At 42.8% G+C, this 19,726-nt stretch overlaps 1 protein-coding gene and 1 long non-coding RNA gene across 4 annotated transcripts in view; one reads left to right on the top strand and one right to left on the bottom strand.

The window, feature by feature from the left end:
• Positions 1–19,726, bottom strand: part of NDUFAF6 (NADH:ubiquinone oxidoreductase complex assembly factor 6) — a 104,090-nt gene that overhangs the window by 48,092 nt on the left and 36,272 nt on the right. The gene's annotated exons all lie outside the window — the stretch shown is intronic.
• On the top strand, positions 201–9,777 carry LOC144330823 (uncharacterized). Its single transcript, XR_013397343.1, has 2 exons — positions 201–778; positions 7,749–9,777. It is a non-coding gene; the product is annotated as an uncharacterized LOC144330823 (long non-coding RNA).

Genomic DNA, 19,726 nt, shown 5'->3' with positions numbered 1-19,726 from the left:
TTTTCAAAGGCCTCCCTCCTTGTCTTGTAGATGGCCATCTTCGCCGGGTGTCTTCACATGTGTGTACGTCTGTGGCTTCATCTCCTCTTCTTATGACATCATTCGTAGTAGATTGGGGCCCACCCATATGGTTTCACCTCAATCACTTCTTCAAAGGCTCTGTCTCCAAATATGGTCACACTGTGAGGTAGTGAGGGTTCAGACTTCAACAAAGGCAAAAACCAGATGCTATGAATCTTTTTTTTTTTCTTTTTTTTTTTTTGAGAAGGAGTTTCACTCTTGTTGCCCAGGCTGGAGTGCACGATCTTGGCTTACTGCAACTTCTGCCTCCTGGGTTCAAGCGATTCTCCTGCCTCAGCCTCCCGAGGAGCTGGGATTAGAGGCATGGGCCACCACACCTGGCTAATTTTGTATTCTTAGTAGAGATGGGGTTTCTCCATGTTGGTCAGGCTGGTCTCGAACTCCAGACCTCAGGTGATCCGCCTGCCTCAGCCTCCCAAAGTGCTGGGATTATAGGTGTCAGCCACCGTGCCCAGCCTATGAGTCATTTTGTATTCAGCACTCAGGGCTGTATCTGGCACACAGTGAGCACTCAATTTTTTAAAAGGAAGAAAAAGAAAGACGAAGAGAAAGAACACAGGCAGGAGGGACGGTTCAGGGCAGCTTACACTAAGATGTGGAAAAGGAGTGAGCAGGACTCGTGTAAAGGAAACACAGAGACCGGCATGACCAGGGCAAAGTGTTCATTCTGGAGTGGGAAATGATGTTGATGGCTAAGGTAAGGCCCAATTCTTGAAGCCCTGAGTGCCTGGGTGAGGTGTTTGGAATTTACGCTGTGAGTACCACGGCTGCTCTGAGAGGTCGGGAGCAGAGGAGGAACTTGAGGGAAATTATATGTGAATTTTAGTGAAAAATCTGGCATTGGAGAGCTTCTGCTTAGAGATATGCAATTTTTATTAATAATTCCAGAAAATTGTGAATTGTGTGAGGAAGGAGGGAACTGCCTCTTTCTAGTCAAAGGTTGATTTTTCTAACGATGTAACATTAAGTAAAAAGACCATTGAGACCTCATGTAAAAATTGAACCCTTTTATGATATAACCAGGGCAACTTCTAGGAGAGCTGAGTCACCACTCTTGTTTAGAGATTTCAAAGCCCCGGAGTCCTCTCCTTTCCTGATTTTGATTTTGTGTAGTTACCCAGTCTGGCTCACACTAACATCGAACTGTGTTTGTCAAAGATTCTCCTCTGGTAATTCAAAATAGCACAAGGAGAAGTGTGTGAGTGTTGGAGTGAAGCAAGATTGGCCTAGAGCTAGTTAAGCAAGAAGGTTTCCAAGCTCAAGTACCTGGAGAAGTGGGCATGGCTAGAATCAGAGACTCCAGTTCTTCAAATCTCTCTCCCAGTTGGCTTCATTTTCCCAGGCTGGCTGGCTGTGCAAGACACATGCCCTGACTGTCTGCATCCCTAATTTCCTCCAGAGAGGAAGGAGGACCCTTACTCACCAAGCCAACTAGAAAATTCTAGGGAAACATTGCTTGGGTCATTTACCCACCCCTGTCCCGAGAGATGCTTATGGTTGGCCTGGGGAGGATAAAATCCCAGCTCCAAAAAGGGAGTGCTAATCTAGGCTGACAAAATAATAAATGTCTGTTTGGGGGCATCAGAGAAATATTGTTTTCATTCCAAGCATTTTGAGACTGTGTATTTGGCCCTGGTGACCTAACAGACTGAATTTTCCTAGATGGTCCTAATTTTATTTAATGTATTTTTTTCTTAATAAAGATGATTTTAAGTGTATGACTAAAAATGACTTATTATTGGACACCTTTGTAAACTTCATCTGAATGAATAAATTCACATATCTGAAAGTCACGTCATTTGTCACGTCTTTGTCACGTCTCATGTCCATGGTTTAGAAACCTGGTGTATCACATATTTGTCACGTCTTTGTCACGTCTCGTGTCCATGGTTTAGAAACCTGGTGTATCACATATTTGTCACGTTTCGTGTCCATGGTTTAGAAACCTGGTGTATCGTTCCATTTTAGAGCACGCTAGAAAAATCAGCAGGAATCTCTGGACTGTTCTGTCATTTGAGCTCTTTCATTTGTCTGTTGACCCACATGAATGGGATCCTTATGACCCTGGGTTCTGCTTGTCAACTGTCCAAGTCTGGGCTGTTGTTGACCTACCAACAGTCAGTGAGGGATGTGTTTGCTTAACAATTGAGAAATAATGTTTTTCACTTTAGACTCTATTTGAGGGGTGGGGTTGCTGGATGCCTGATAATCATTCCTGCTTTCTTTGAATGAAATTTTTGAGGTTGTAAGAGAAGGAATTTGAAGTTTGCAAAGCCTAATCATAACATGAGGCCCTTGATCTAAAGGCTCTCCCGTGGGCAGCGGCAGGTGGGATCGCTGGAAGGAGGACTCTAAGGACAGGAAACCAGCGAGGAAGTAAATGTAACAGAGAAAATCCACAACTGGGATTAGACAATAGCAATGAGAGTGGAGAGGAAGAGATGAGTCCGAGAAACAGTGAACAAGGAATCCATAGAACTTGGTGACTAAGTGGAGAGGCAGAGAAAAGAGGAGGGGGAAGTCAAAGATGGCTAGATGTCTTCTAGTCTGTGACAGAGGCAGAGGAAATGCTCTGCTATTCATAGAAATGGGGAAGTTAGGAGGTAGTGCATAAGGCTGTACAGTTTTAGACATAGGACATTGGAGGAGATGGAAAGTCATCTTCAGGTGGTTAGAAATCCAGGGCCACTTTTGGTAAGTGTTCAGGAAGGAAAGTGCAGAGGGGTAGAAATCTCAGCCACAGGTCAAACACTTCCCTGGCCCCAGATTAAAGACCAATCCAATTAAGCATGAGAACACACGAGCCACACAAGTCACACAAGTCAGTAACAAAAAGGACTCCCAGGTGATCTTAAGTCACATAATTAACATATTTTCAGGACCCTACTTGTATATGGCCCTGAAAACGTTGAGACTAATCAGCTGGAATATATCCATTTTTTTTCTTTTCTCCTTCTTTTTAAATCATTATAGAGAATTTTAAAAATATACAAGAGTAGAAAGAATTCTAGAATGAGCTCCCATGTTTTCATTACCCAGTCTCAACAATGATCAAATCATAGCCAACCTTGTTCCATCCCAACCCTTACCCACTTCTCCCTGCGTTATTTTGAAGCTAATTCCAGACATAAATATTTCAGTCTGAATTTCTAAAAATAAGGACTCTATCCTTTAAAAATAAGCACAATGCCATTATCATGCCTTAAAAAAAAACCTATGATTTCTTACATCAAATATCAAGTCAAGTTCAAATTTCCACTAAAGTTTTAAGTTTCCATTAAAAACAGTTGATTTTAATCAGGATTCAAATTAGGACAACAGGTTGGGATTGGTTGGCAGGTTTTTAAGTCTCTTTTACTGTTTGGGTTTTTGCCCTTCATCACACTCTGGTTTTCCCACCCTCTGGAGAGAGCTCCCCACACCCTGGCTTTGCTGATTGCCTTCCTTGGGTGGACTTTCACTTGTGCCTCTGTCCTCTACATGTCCTGTAAGCTGGAAGCCGGGATCAGATTCAGATCCATTTTTATTTTAAATGTTATGCAAAAAGACACCCAGTGAAGGTGTTAGAATGAGCCACTGCAGTGGATGGGGTTCGCAGGAAATGTAAACTGAAAAGGGTCTGTCGGACCCCTGCGGCAGTGGGACATTTAAGGGGCATGCAGAAAAGGAGACACCTGGAAATGGGGGAGGAGGAGCAGCCGGGCGAGGCGGCGGCGGTGCCGCGTGGGCTGCTAGCCCGGATATACCCTGGGGAGCGCACCTGCGACTTCACCTCCAGTCCCTCCCCGGCTGGTGCAGCGGCGCGCGGGCACGCGGGAGAGGTGGCGCTGCCTACTGGGCCTCATCTTGCTGAGAATGCGACGGGGCGATAGCTTCCTGTCTTTTCCAGTGACTTTCAGCATCCCCAGAGGAAAAAACGGGGAGACACGCTTTGGCCTAGTGAAGCGCAGCAACACTGCGCTGGCTGCGCGCTCAAGGGCGAGAGCCTAGGGGACCCGCCTAAAGCGCCGTTGGGGCTGAGCACCCGACTCGCACAGCCCCGGGCATCGATCCGCGATCCGCGATCCGCGATCCGCGATGCAGCGTCCCTCCGCCCGGTGGGGGCCCTCCTAGCCCTTAGCGCGTCTGTCCCTAGCTTCGGTCCCTGCAGCCACTTATGATAGCAATGACACCCTTGCCCACTCGCCTGCCAGCCTGGCCAGCTCCCTGCAGAGGGCTCACACTTCTCCAGGAGTTGTAAGAAAAGGAGGGAAAGCAGGCCAACGTCCAGGATCTCCCCAGCCTTGGCGTTCAGATGCTGAGAAGATCCTCAAGGTTGGCCTGCTTTCCCCTCACTCCTCCGGCCTTGCTCTTCTCCCAGGTGCCCATTGCCCTCCCGGCTGTGTACCACTTTCTTGCTGCCGGTGAAGGTGTGTGTCCTCACTCTTGTGCTGGTCCTTAAACGATAGAACTTTAGGACTTTCTCATCCAGCAGCACCAGCCTGAAAAGGCAGTGACTTGCACCACCACACGCATACCTGGTCTCAGGTGGGTGGATCAGGGCAACTTGGCCACTAGTACCCCAGTAATGCCCATCTGCCCAACCTCAATGCAGGAGCAACAAGTTGCAGGAGCAGCAAGTATTTCTCTGTCTTGGAGAGATCTAGAAAAAGGCTGAACATACCATGAGGGTGTTGCTTCAGAAGAAAATGCTGGTCAGGGCTTCCAAACCATCATAGGAACTTGTGAGTTGAGAAACATGGTCAATTCTGCTCTCTTTCTCTTCTCTACCTACCCAGGCAGCCACAAATCTCAATGTCAGTCACTGCTTTGGTTAGATATCTAAGGGCTCTGTTACAAAGGTAACTAAGATGAGTACCAGTAGATGCCCAATGACACTTGTAAACACCAAAATGTATACCAGTATAAAGGATGTTGCAGCCTCAGCCTTGAAAAGTAAGACTTTTAGGGAATGAAACAAAGGATAGTCAGGTTCTTCTGGGGACAGGGAGGGTTCTGGCATGGGGAGCAGCCCTGGGCAGGTCTGGGGGTGCTGTGAAGTAGGGCACCCCGACATAAAGACCCTGTGTCTTAGTAGGTGGCCAGCAAGGGAAAGGCAGGAGATACAGGAGGAAAGGAAACTAACATTTTATTGAGACAGGCATTGTGCTGGTCCTGAGGTTTGTGCAAAGATTAATTTCTGGGGGTGAGAAGGTAAAAAATGATGAGGTGGAAACCAGCATTCTCTGTTACTCCAATCTGTGCAGAGCTAAAGAAAACTTGAAAGAAGGGGATGTGAGTGGCAGGAAAATCCCCAGTGACAGGCCCGGAACCTTCTGCCAGCGCAGCTCACCTCCTCCCCAGTGCCTCCCAATAGGATCTCAGCCCTAAACAAGCACGGGGCGTGGGGTGCTACAGATGATGATGTAGCTGATTCTGAGATGCCCCTGGGCACTGCTGGAGCTGAGCCCTGGGACTGGAATGACTTTTGCCCACTGCCCTCAAGATTCCCACAGGCCACACTGCCACTACCTCTTGGGTAAAGTACCTCCACCACCATCCAAATTCTTACCTAATGAGGAATTTTGCCAGGAACTACTTACAGCCAAATGGAGCCAGGCTGGGTATTTCCAGGACATGAGCCATTTTCTCTGTGCCCACTAAACAGGGTGCAAGTCCCTGAAGCCCTCAGGGAAGCTGCAAAGATTACTGGGGTGGGCTCTAGGGAAACAGCTGACCTCTTAGCTCCCACTGCAGGCCCAGGAACCTCCAGGACAGCCTGTGGGGGTGGTGAGTCTGCAAAGCTGGCTGGCTGATGAGAGTGCAGTGCTGGTAGTGTCTGCCTTATGCTTTAATATAGCCATATGGTATGAACACATGCAAAGCTAGCTGGTTTTACTGTTTAAGGAGGGCAGATTTAATTTCTGTGTGATCTGCGTTATCACCATTATTATTTCCTTGGTATAGAAATTGCTTTTTACTTTTTGTGTTTTTCTAAAATTACATTCTCCCTCTGACCAAGGCAAGTAATAAAGGGCAGATGATTGGGGGAGGGGAGGGGAATAGGAAAAAATCGTGGGAGATAAGCTTTAAAACCAATAGAGAGTTTTTCTGTTTTTAATTTCAGTTGAATGGCACAGCAAAGACCCATAGAAGTGAACTGTGATACCAGAAACTCTCTGCCCAGCTTGAAGCTGTTGATATATTATAATCCTTACGTGTGACGTTAATGGTTTTAGTATATATTAATTATCTGCCATCTAGCCTGTTTATTTCAAATATAGCTCCTGAATTCATTGATTTTTATGTGATTTCTGTTTTGTTTATGTATATCTTTTTAATTTCATAATCCAAAGTGGAAAGAAAACATTGATTTTTAGAAGCTCATTCTCTGAAGTTAGAAGAAGTAAAAATGTGTTTGCTTTCTTAAATTTGTTTGATAACCTGAAATCTTAAAGCATCCAAGATGGAAAATATCAAATTTCAAAGCTTAATGATAGCAAGATTCCAACAGATAAAATCTAATGACCTGTTTTTCTCTGAAAGTGATATGGTATGTATGTAAATAGATTAAAATGGCAAACACATATGTACACTTAGTTAAGTGGCAGCCACTATTTTCAGCACTTTATGGTTATCAACTAACTTAATCTTCATGATAATTCCAGGAAGTAGGCACTATCCCTAGGCCATTTTACGGATGAGAAAATTTAGGCACGGAGAGGTAAGTATAATAACTTGCTAGTGGTCAATCAGGAGGCAGTAGAGGAGCCAGCATATAAACCCAAGTTGCCCAGTTGCAGAACGACATTCTTGTCCCATATGCTATGCCTCTGAAAAAAGGAGGCCCTCTCCTTGGCACACAAAGGCAATAAAAATGGCTGCCTTGAGCTGTGTCTCTGTCTAGGTACACAGTTCATGAGTGAAGGAGCTCCTGCACCATGAATAATGGAAGTCCAGATTGGTCAAGTAACTTGTCCCGGCCCCGGCCCATGCATCTGGTATGTGGTTGGACAGGTTTCTAACTAATTATGTAACATCAAGAACATTTTAAACTGCTTTGAGACATTTGTGAATTAAGATCTTTGGGAAAAAATAGTATTTATATATTTATTTATTTATTTATTTATTTATTTATTTATTTATTTTTTGACACGGAGTCTCTTGTCACCCAGGCTGGAGTGCAATGGTATGGTATCGGCTCACTTCAACCTCTGCCTGCCAGGTTCCAGCAATTCTCGTGACTCAGCCTCCTGAGTAGCTGGGATTACAGGCGCCCGCCACCATGCCCGGCTAATTTTTGTATTTTTAGTAGAGATGGGGTTTCACCATGTTGACCAGGCTGGTCTCAAACTCCTGATCTCGGGTAATCCTCCCACCTTGACCTCCCAGAGTGCTGGGATTACAGGCGTGAGCCGCCATGCCAAGCCAATATTTTATATTTTTAATTCAATAGAATTTTTAGAAACCAACTATGCGAAAGCAGAGCTTTAAAACAAACCGTCATACGAGTGAATATAAGGTGGTAGCAGTAGTCTTATGTAGATAATGCAACTCTTACCCTCTGTACTTTTTAAATCTAAGAGATAATTGGGATTATGCATACAAAAGTTTACAAGTGTGATTCATATTGTTGATATGCTATGTGCTCCGTAACTGTTGTTGTGTACCTTTGTGTCTCCTATTAGATATAAGCTCCATGAGAAGAGCCACCTGGTTTACCTTGTTTATGGTTCCAGAACAGTGCCTGGTGCTCAACAAATGAACAGTGAGTGAATAAGTGAGTGTTGAGTCATCTAAGTGAGCTTAGATGAACTGAGAATGAGACTATGCACAGTGAAGAGAAAGGAGGACTCTTGAGGAATTCCACCAGCTTGAAGATGGCTGGAGAAAGACGACAGAAAGCAATCAGAGGTATGGAGGGCAAACCAAGAAAGCAGAGTCAAGAGCAGGGAGATTGGGAAGTGGTAGACAACATTTGGAAATACTGCAGAAAAACCTAAAAGGATGAGAATTAGGAAAGACACTATTGAATTTGGTCTTTGGGGCTGAAGAAAAAAGGCAGCTGCAGAAAAGAAATTGGAGTGGAACCCCATTTGCACGGAAATTATGGAGTAATTGGGACACCAGGCAGAAAGTTTGGCAATGAATGGAAGGAGACATGACAGCGTTGGGCATTTTCTGGCAGAAGCAAGGACATTCATTCTTAATTCAGTAGAAAAGTGTCGTGTTGTTGCTGTCTCAAGTGGAAGCGCCCTCTCACTCCTTCATTGTCCTAAGAGAACAAAAGGGGCCTTGAATTTCACGACTGCCCCAGTGATGCTTCTGAGAGCTTGAGCTTTGGAATCAGACTGCCCACATTCAAACCCCAGTTCTTCCTATTGCTGGCTGGTGATTTAGGGAAAATTACTTGGTTCCCTAAGCTTTCTCATCTGTGAAACGGGGATTCACTCAGTTAGTGAATATTATTCAGCTCCTACCATGTGCAGACACCGTTCTAGTGGGGGATTCAGCATACCAGCAGTAAACAGATCTCTGTACAATGCCAAAAACATGAAGCCAACTATTAACAGTATTTTTAAGTGACATCCTGGTGCTGCTTCCAGGAAGATGGAGTAGATATACTTTTCCCGAATACTCCCACTGAGTACAACTAAAACCCTGAACATTATGTATAAACATGCATGAGAAGATGCTGAAAGGTAGTAAGAAGGCAGACTGGCCAGCGACTTTGCGATCCAAGAAACAACCTGGTGATGAGTTTCCTGGACCCCAGACTTGGACTAAAGGAGCCGGCAACCCAGAAATGCCAACAGGAGCAAATAAAAAATCCCCAACAAAAGCCTGTTTCTCTAGCCAAAGGACTAGGACAGGGGCAGCCTAACGACAGGAAACTCTTAGTAACCACTTACTCCAGCACAGAAAAAAACTGTGGTCCACTCCCACCCACACCAGCCAGGGTGTGGGAGTCCAGGCTATCACAAGGGGCCTCACCTCCACTGGTGTGGTATCAGCAAAAGCCACAGGGAGCTGGTTCTTCCATCCCCATCTGACAAAAGGCTCCCGCCCCCATGGTGTCAACAGAGACGACACGGGAACCTGAACTTCCACCCACTCATAGCTGTAACAAGGCAGTCCCTCCACCTCCCAGCTGGGGTGGTGTCAGAGGAGGCCAAGTGGAGAGTCAGGACTTTCACCACTGCCCAGTGACAATGAGGCCACCTCCCTATGGTGTCAGTGGAGGCCATAAGGAACAGTAACGAGGCCTAGTGGGAATCCAGAACTGCCACCCTGCCCAGCAGTAACCAGGAGCCCTTCCCCTCCGTATGGACAGAGGCCAAGTGCTGAAGCTGGACTTTGCTCCCCCCGGCCCTGCTAGGTGGCTATTAGAACAGTCAGCTAAAACCAGTTTCACCAAGATAGGTCTAGGAAGACAGTGTCCCGAGCAGGACAAATAGTCCTCCCTGGCACCAGCTCCATCCACATTCAATGAGACTTGAAAACTTCTCTGAATGGATATTAGTTTAGAAGGAGCTAAGTTAGTTAGTTGGCCTCACATTCCTCAGCTGGGCCCTGGGCCCAGCATGCCACTTCTCCTGGTTATTATGGTTCATGTCTGAGGTAAGCCATCGGGAAACTGGATGGGACAACAAACTAAAAATGTTTTAGTTTGGACCTGTCCAAAACCAAGAGAATAAAAACAAAATGGATAGTCAAGATGATTCAGAGCTATGGAATGTGTCATTTTTGCTCAGAAGTGTGCTAACTTGCAGTGTGCTTTATCAAAGCCTCGAGTTTATCCTCTTCCTTGTTTCTGCTGCCTTTTCACTGTTAGAAGAGGGAGGAAGAGGAAAACAAAAAAGGAAACGAAAAAGAGAAAATGCCTTATTTTTCTCATTCTCATTAAACACAGTGAAAGAGAAAACTGAAGGGATTGGCTGAAATTTGATTTCTCTACACTCTACACTATTCCATTTAGACAATGATTTTAAAAAACCTGAATTTATGAAAACGATCAAGTGAAGAGTGACTACCCACTTAAGAGTTTTTATTTTTAATAAAAGGGTCTCAGGAGAACATTTCTTTTAAAAGTGATTGCCTTTAATTTATTTAAAATACCCTCATGCTGGGCACAGTGGCTCATACCCATAATCCCAGCACTTTGAGAGGCCAAGGCAGGGAGATTACCTGAGCCCAGCCCAGGCAACATAGTGAGACCCTCTCTCTCAAAAAAAAAAAAAAAAAAAGAAAGAAAGAAAGAAAGAAAAAAAGCCGGGCATGATGGCACATGCCTATAGAGCCAGCTACTTGGGAGGCTGAGGTAGGAGGATCATTTGAGCTCAGGAGTTCAAGGTTATAGTGAGCCATGATCACTCCACTGCACTAGAACCTGGGTAACAGAGACCTCATTTCTCAAAATAAAATAAGTACCCTTCAGACTGAGATACATATAGAAATTGAGTACAGATATATGCTCAGAATGGCTTTTCAAATCTGATGGTATTGGCTTAAGTGGACAACCATCTGTGGATGCATACTTCACACCTTGCTTCAAATTCATTCCGTGTGGATCTAAATGCAAGAAATGAAAACATGAAAGTACTAAAAGAAATCATGGCAGAAAAGGTTTTATAAACTTCAAGGGGACAAATAGAAAGAATTAAATCAAAGGATAAACAAATGGCTTTTAAATATATAAAAGATGCTCAAATTCACCCATAATAAAGGCAAATGAAACTACACCTAGAAGTGACAGAAATATATAAATCCCATGTTCCATCCCACCCTAAGAATCCTTATCAATACTAGCAAAGCTTATGCTTTCTTTTCAGAGAATATTCCATGGGATGGTGGCTTAAGCAACTTTATTTGGTTATTAAAGGAAAAGTAGACCTCACAAGGCTGGAGGCCTTAAGTGCATTTGGATTATAACTGCAAAATAAGAGAAAGAACATACTCCCACTAAATAAAACATCTTCTACAGAAAAATTAAGAATATTTTTCTAATCTCTTCTTTTCTACATTGTATTACTAAATTAAAATGTAGACTGAAAAACAATATGTAAAATGTACTTGTGTGTATGCCAAGGGGAAAGAAAATAGAAGAGGACATAGACCAAAACGTTAATAGTGGTTGTCAGGAGAAATATGTGGAAATTTTTCCCCACCAGCAAGCCATCAGTTCTTCAGCGGACACCAGCCACAGGACCTCCCATTGAATCCCGGCACTATCTACCTAGAGATAGTGTCAGATCCAAGTTGAAGGCTCAGGCCCCGAGACTGCCCCCTACTTCCCATACCAATTGCATGCCTAAGTTTGTTTTACCTGTGCTTCTGACCAAACAGCTATAAATTGGGGTGTCCATGACCCCTTCCTTGGGTTCAACTAATTTGCTACAGCCTAGGCTCACAGAACTCAGGGAAACACATGTTTACTGGCTTATTATAAAGGATATTACAAAGGATACAGATGAAGAGATGCATGGGGTGACATATCGGGGAACGGGCATGAAACTTTCATGCCCTCCCTGGGAGCTCCACCCTCCAGGAACCTCCACATGTTCAGCTATCTGGATGCTCCAAACCCTGTTCTCTTGGCCTTTTATGGAGACTTCATTGGATAGGCATAATGGACAACTGTGTAGAAATGTGAATGAACAAAAAGGGTATGATCTGAGCTCATAGACTGAGTGAGGAAACCCAGCAAGGCCCATCTGTTCAGATTCTTCTTGGCTTCTCTGAGGAGCATTCCTTCCCCCAGGGTCTGGGGCAGCACCCCTTCCGAAATGGGAGTCTGATGACCCACAATCAGAAAGGTGAGGGAAGATTAGGACACGTTCACCCTCCCAAGACTCAACCAGGAAGAAGCTGAATCCCTGAATAGACCAATAACAGGTTCTGAAACTGAGGCAATAATGAATAGCCTACCAACCAAAAAAAGTCCAGGACCAGATGGATTCACAGCTGAATTCTACCAGAGGTACAAAGAGGAGCTGGTTCCATTCCTTCTGAAACTATTCCAATCAATAGAAAAAGAGGGAATCCTCCCTAATTCATTTTATGAAGCCAACATCATCCCGATACCAAAGCCTGGCAGAGACATAACAAAAAAAGAGAATTTTAGACCAATATCCCTGATGAACATCGATGCAAAAATCCTCAATAAAATACTGGCAAACCAAATCCAGCAGCACATCAAAAAGCTTATCCACCACGATCAAGTTGGCTTCATCCCTGGGATGCAAGGCTGGTTCAACATATGCAACTCAATAAACATAATCCATCATATAAACAGAACCAAAGACAAAAACCACATGAGTATCTCAATAGATGCAGAAAAGGCCTTTGACAAAATTCAACAGCCCTTCATGATAAAAACTCTCAATAAACTAGGTATTGATGGGATGTATCTCAAAATAATAAGAGCTATTTATGACAAACCCACAGCCAATATTATACTGAATGGGCAAAAATTGGAAGCATTCCCTTTGAAAACTGGCACGAGACAGGGATGCCCTCTCTCACCACTCCTATTCAACACAGTGTTAGAAGTTCTGGCCAGGGTAATCAGGCAAGAGAAAGAAATAAAGGGTATTCAATTAGGAAAAAAGGAAGTCAAATGGTCCCTGTTTGCAGATGACGTGATTGTATATTTAGAAAACCCCATCGTCTCAGCCCAAAATCTCCTTAAGCTGATAAGCAACTTCAGCAGTCTCAGGATACAAAATCAATGTGCAAAAATCACAAGCATTCCTGTACACCAATAACAGAGAGTCAAATCATGAGTGAAATCCCACTCACAATTGCTTCAAAGAGAATAAAATACCTAGGAATCCAACTTACAAGGGATGTGAAGGACCTCTTCAAGAAGAACTACAAACCACTGCTCAGTGAAATAAAAGAGGACACAAACAAATGGAAAAACATTCCATGCTCATGGATAGGAAGAATCAATATTGTGAAAATGGCCATACTGCCCAAGGTAATTTATAGATTCAGTGCCATCCCCATCAAGCTACCAATGACTTTCTTCACAGAATTGGAAAAAACTACTTTAAAGTTCATATGGAACCAAAAAAGAGCCCACATTGCCAAGACAATCCTAATTCAGAAGAACAAAGCTGGAGGAATCATGCTACCTGACTTCAAACTATACTACAAGGCTACAGTAACCAAAACAGCATGCTACTGGTACCAAAACATAGAGATATAGACCAATGGAACAGAATAGAGCCCTCAGAAATAATACCACACATCTACAACCATCTGATCTTTGACAAACCTGAGAAAAACAAGAAATGGGGAAAGGATTCCCTATTTAATAAATGGTGCTGGGAAAACTGGCTAGTCATATGTAGAAAGCTGAAACTGGATCCCTTCCTTACACCTTATACAAAAATCAATTCAAGATGGATTAAAGACTTAAATGTTGGACCTAAAACCATAAAAACCCTAGAAGAAAACCTAGGCAATACCATTTAGGACATAGGCATGGGCAAGGACTTCACGACTAAAACACCAAAAGCAATGGTAACAAAAGCCAAAATTGACAAATAGGATCTAATTAAACTAAAGAACTTCTGCATAGCAAAAGAAACTACCATCAGAGTGAACAGGCAACCTACAGAATGGGAGAAAATTTTTACAATCTACCCATCTGACAAAGGGCTAATATTCAGAATCTACAAGGAACTTAAACAAATTTACAAGAAAAAATCAAACCACCCCATCAAAAAGTGGGCAAAGGATATGAACAGACACTTCTCAAAAGAAGACATTTATGCAGCCAACCAACACAGGAACAAATGCTCATCATCTCTGGCCATTACAGAAATGCAAATCAAAACCACAATGAGATACCATCTCACACCAGTTAGAATGGTGATCATTAGAAAGTCAGGAAACAACAGGTGCTGGAGAGGATGTGGAGAAATAGGAACACTTTTACGCTGTTGGTGGGACTGTAAACTAGTTCAACCATTGTGGAAGACAGTGTGGCGATTCCTCAGGGATCTAGAACTAGAAGTACCATATGACCCAGCCATCCCATTACTGGGCGTATACCCAAAAGATTATGAATCATGCTGTTATAAAGACACATGCACATGTATGTTTATTGTGGCACTATTCACAATAGCAAAGACTTGGAACTAACCCAAATGTCCATCAATGATAGACTGGATTAAAAAATGTGGCACATATACACCATGGAATACTATGCAGCCATAAAAAAAGGATGAGTTCATGTCCTTTATAGGGACATGGATGCAGCTGGAAACCATCATTCTGAGCAAACTATCGCAAGAACAGAAAACCAAACACTGCATGTTCTCACTCATAGGTGGGAATTGAATGAGAACACATGGACACAGGAAGGGGAACATCACACACCAGGGCCTGCTGGGGGTGGGAGGAGCAGGGAGGGATAGCATTAGGAGATATACCTAATGTAAATGATGAGTTAACAGGTGCAGCACACCAACATGGCACATGTATACATATGTAACAAACATTGTGCACATGTACCCTAGAACTTAAAATAAAATTAAAAAAAAAAAAAAAAAAGGAGCAGGTGAAGGGAGGGCAGAAGGTCAGAGAGATTGTTTTCCGAGGCCTGCTTCTGAGGCCTAAAGCACTCCAACATTATAGCAAAAGACTGTAACAAGGGTTATGGGAGTTATGAGCCAGAAATCATGAACACACACACACATGAATGAATGATAATATCACAGTGGCTATGTCTTACCTCGTGAAATTATGGGTGACTTAAAATATTTTCCCTTTACACTTTTGTGTTTATTTTTTTCCTCATGATTTTTACAGTGAGCACTTAGGAGTTAGCTGTGTAAGCAGAAAATAAACATATTCATTTTTCAAATGACCTCTTAAGAAAGAGTGTATTGGCCAGGCGCGGTGGCTCATGTCTGTAATCCCAGCACTTTGGGAGGCCGAGGTGGGTGGATCACGAGGTCAGGAGATCAAGACCATTCTGGCTAACACGGTGAAACCCCATCTCTACTAAAAAAAAATACAAAATAGTAGCCGGGTGTGGTGGCGGGCGCCTGTAGTCCCAGCTACTCAGGAGGCTGAGGCAGGAGAATGGTGTGAACCCAGGAGGCAAAGCTTTCAGTGAGCCGAGATCACACCATTGCACTCCAGCCTGGGCGACAGAGCGAGACTCCGCCTCAAACAACAACAACAACAACAACAACAAAAGAGTGTATTACACATTCCCTCAAAGCAAGATTCAAACAGATCTATTTCTAACATCTTAAATAGAATAGCTTACAAGAAAGGGGTGCAGGCAGCGTCTTTATGTTGATTAACTTGAGAAATGTCTTAATCAATTTAGAAAACTGTCATCATATAAAACTGCAGCAAGAAACAAATATAGGACATAGTGAAATAGCTTCTCAAATCAATGTTGTGTTCCTAAAGAATCCTTGTGGTGCCCATGAAAGAGATCCTGTGGTTTTAAAAAAAAGCTCCTGAACTTACTCTCTGAGAAATTCATTATGTAGGCTTGTGTTTAAACACACAGGATATTATTATATAACTAAGCAGCTGGGAAGATTAATCGTGATTAAAAATAAAAGGGAAAACACAGTACATCATGGCAGGACTGTTTTTCTTTTTTTTTGGTTTGGTTTGGTTTTGAGACAAAGTCTCGCTGTGTCACCCAGGCTGGAGTACAGTGGCACAATCTCAGCTCACTGCAACCTCTGCCTCCTGGGTTCAAGCGATTCTCCTGCCTCAGCCTCCTGAGTAGCTGGGACCACAGGCGCCCGCCACCACACCTGGCTAATTTTTGTATTTTCAGTAGAGACGTGGTTTCACCATGTTGGCCAGGCTGGTCTTGAACTCCTGACCTTGTGATCCACCCGCCTCAGGCTTCCAAAGTGTTGGGACTACAGGTGTGAGCCACTGCAGGAAAACAGTATTTGTGGAGGGGAATAAAATGTCAACCCACAGACTTATCAAATAACAAAAAGACATTTTATCTCATATCTGATTCAAAAGGCACTGCTTATCTAAAGATATGATTACATTAGAAACATTGTAGATAATCTCCATTAGGATATACACAAAATACATGTTATGGACCATCTGTGGATAAGTACTTGTTTTCAAATCTCATGTCACTCTTAAAATCCCAACACCTTAATGTGGCCTATGATTTCCTTATCCGTCCAGCCTCACTTCCTCCTCACTCTGCTTTCCAGCTGTACTCAACAACCCAGTTTCTTGAACATCCCATGTGTTGCCCAGACACCACAGCTTTGACACAGACTTCCAGTTCCATCTTTCTGATATCCAGTTTGTCCTTCACATATCAGACAGAACCCCAATTTACATTTCCTGAGAGCCCCCAGCCCACATTATACTACAGCATGTTCATTCGAACCACAAAGATTTTCAGAGTGGCAACAGGATCTACTTTAGGTTCTGGGTATACAAAGATAAATAAAACATTGTCCTACACTCAAGTAATATGGCTAAGTGAGGGAGAAATGTGTAAACAGTTAAAAGACAACAGGCATTTTGGGAGAAAGCATGGCTGTGCTTTGTGAAGTCAGCCTCAAATTTCAGATCCCTTGTTATTAATCTACCATCCACCGATTCTCCTGAACCATTGGTCACAAGCACAAGTATTTAGAGTAAGCAAGTAACATGAATGTTTGAGTCAGGCTGAGTCTGAGATAATAGCTCATGCCTGGACCTGTGGCCAATTGGAGAGGACACATCCTGTCTAAAACATTCAGTTTCTCATTCTTTTTCAAATGCCATGCTTGCAAAACAAAATGTGCCTGCAGGCCTCATTTGGTTCAGGCTGCCAGTCTGTCTTTTGTACAATAATATTAACGTGTGTTGTTTACTACATGTAGGTCACTATTCTAAGCACTTTACATGGAGAAATTCATTTATTCCTCACAACCACCACTGAGGTTGGTATGATTTTGCCTGTTTTACAAATGGAGCAAGAGGCTTGGGGTAATTTGCTGAGGTTACACAACTCTTAGGGTGGCAGAGCTGGGACTGAACCCACACACACTTTTTTTTTTTTTTTTTTTTGAGTCAGGGTCTCTCTGTCGCCCAGGCTGCAGTGCAGTGGCGCGATCCTGCTTGGCTCACTGCAACCTCCACCTCCTGTGCTCAAACAATCCTCCCACCTCAGCCATTGGAGTAGCTGGGACTACAGGCATTCGCCATTATGCCTGGCTAATTTTTATATTTTTTGTAGAGATGGGGTCTCGCCATGTTGCCCAGGCTGGTCTTGAACTCCTGGGCTCAAGAGATTCACCTGCCTTGGCCTCCTAAAGTGCTGGGATTACAGGCATGAGCCACTGCGTCCAGCCCACACTCTTAGAAGTACTTCACATCACTGTACAATACTCTACTGCCCTGTAGCTAATAACTTTATTTTTCACCTTATACTACAGAATGAGTTACATATTTAATAATTTATTGTGCCAAATATTCCTTTTTGCTGTTGAACAAACTCTTAACTAGTATATACTGATACGATACAAATATGTATGTCTACCTATCTATTTATTGTTCCATAAATTTAATCACCTTCCCATTCTACAAGCATCTTTCTCATTTGGAGAGTCTTAACTTTTAAGAAATAACTTTGTACTTACCCAAAAAATACACATTCATTATAGAAAAAAGTAGGTAAAATGAAGTATCAAAATTATTTTAATGCATTCCCTGACTGACTCTTCTCCCCTTCTTCTGACCCATTTCCAACACCCTTCCCAATTTTGGACCTGTGTTCCTTGCAGGAACAAACAGTAGGACGTTTTGTTTTATTTTCAGTAAGGAACCATATAATGTTTACAACTCTAAGGATCTTTCTGGACAAGGCAATTGATTAAGCCAATGTCTTCAGAAAAGTCCGATTTATATGAGCTAAAACAAATCCAAGGGCACTTAGGGATTTGCTGAAATGGAAAAAATATAAACTCCCAAGTCTTTGATCTTAATTCAGTGTTTCAGTAGATCAGGGGATGTGGTCACTTTATACACAAACTATCCTAAGAACTCTGGACATTCTGTTCTTTTTACATAAGTAAGTTAAAGGCAAAAAAAAATCAAGAGTCTTGACATAGACCATCCATTCTGTTTCCTGGCCTTTGTACACACTGTTTCTTCAGCCAGGACCTCCCCACAAAAACGTCAACACTCCCTCCCCAAGCCCTGGGTCCTACCCAATCTTCCTGACACTATTTCTCCTCTGGGAAACCTTCTTTGACTGCCAAGCCAGTGAAGTATCCCCCCACAGTCCCACACCATATACACCCGTGACCAGCACCTGACACCTATTTCAATTGTCTGTTTCTCTCTCACCTAATTTGCAGTTGGAATTTATGTAGTAATTACCTTTTTTAACCTACTTTGTATCTGAAATTTAAGCAGTAATACTTATTTCTAAAAAATGTGTGCCTTTGAGCTTTTAAACTTGGCAGTTTATTTTATAATCTCAAGAATGGTAAAAATAATAATAATAATAATAATAGGTTTTGGCATTGAACTAATGTGGATCTGGCAACCAGCTCTAGTACTAATGCCTCCATGACCTTGAACTTAACATCTCTGAGACGTTTTATCATTTGGAAAATAAAGGCCTACTTCACTATGAGGGTTAAAGCACAAAAGTGCAAAGTACACCACCTGTTCAAGTTTGTGTTCAATAAGTGTTAGCTACAGTTACATTTCTCAAGAATTCAATTTCATCAACAGGAGAGATTCAACCACAAGCAAAGAATATTGCCAATTGATTGAGAACTACCCAAAACTTATTTCATAACGATATGCAACTTCACCTACATTGAGAATAACCTGTAATTTATACTTAATATGTTATCTGCTATCCACTTATTCAAGTACATCTAAAATCGTTTGAAAATGTATCTGACTCCTTTAAAATACTCTAATAAAAACCCTGAGATTTGAAAAATCAAAAAGAATGCCAGCATCATCTAAGGGAGTATCTTTTACACCAGGAAATCAATAGTACAGTAAATTTCACTGATAAAGACTCCACTTGAATCTCTACATTGGTAACTTTAGTTCATCCAAATCTGTAAGCATCAAATTTAAAATGGTTTAGAAAGTATTTTGAAATTATTTACTTAATAATAAATCGGCTTCTGAGCCAGTAAAGAATCCACTAATCCAGTCACGTAATTAAACCCTCCTTTTAAGACCCTTAGAAAGGAAGCAAGAAGCTTAGATGACTGCTGCCAAATTTAACCTGGGAAGACCTGCAGATAATGCTTCCTAACAAACTCTCTGATGAACTTTTCAACCCTGGATCGTTCAGAATCCCAAGAGGAAACATGTCCCATTTCCTTGTATTTTCTTTTCTTTTTTATTTTTTTTGAGATGGAAACTTGCTCTGTCACCCAGGCTTGAGTACAGTGGTGTGATCTCAGCTCACTGCAACCTCCACCTCCTGGGTTCACGCGATTCTCCTGCCTCAGCCTCCTGAGTAGCTGGGATTACAGGCACCCGCCACAACACCAGGCTGACTGTTGTATTTTAAGTAGGGATGGGGTTTCACCATGTTGGCCAGGCTGGTCTCGAACTCGTGACCTCAGGTGATCCACCTGCCTCGGCTGGGATTACAGGTGTGAGCCACCACGCCTGGCCCCATTTC

This window comes from Macaca mulatta, chromosome 8, assembly GCF_049350105.2.
Source record: "Macaca mulatta isolate MMU2019108-1 chromosome 8, T2T-MMU8v2.0, whole genome shotgun sequence".
NCBI lineage: Eukaryota > Metazoa > Chordata > Mammalia > Primates > Cercopithecidae > Macaca > Macaca mulatta.
Note: the sequence above shows the minus strand (reverse complement) of the source record. Positions and strands in the feature narration are given on the sequence as shown.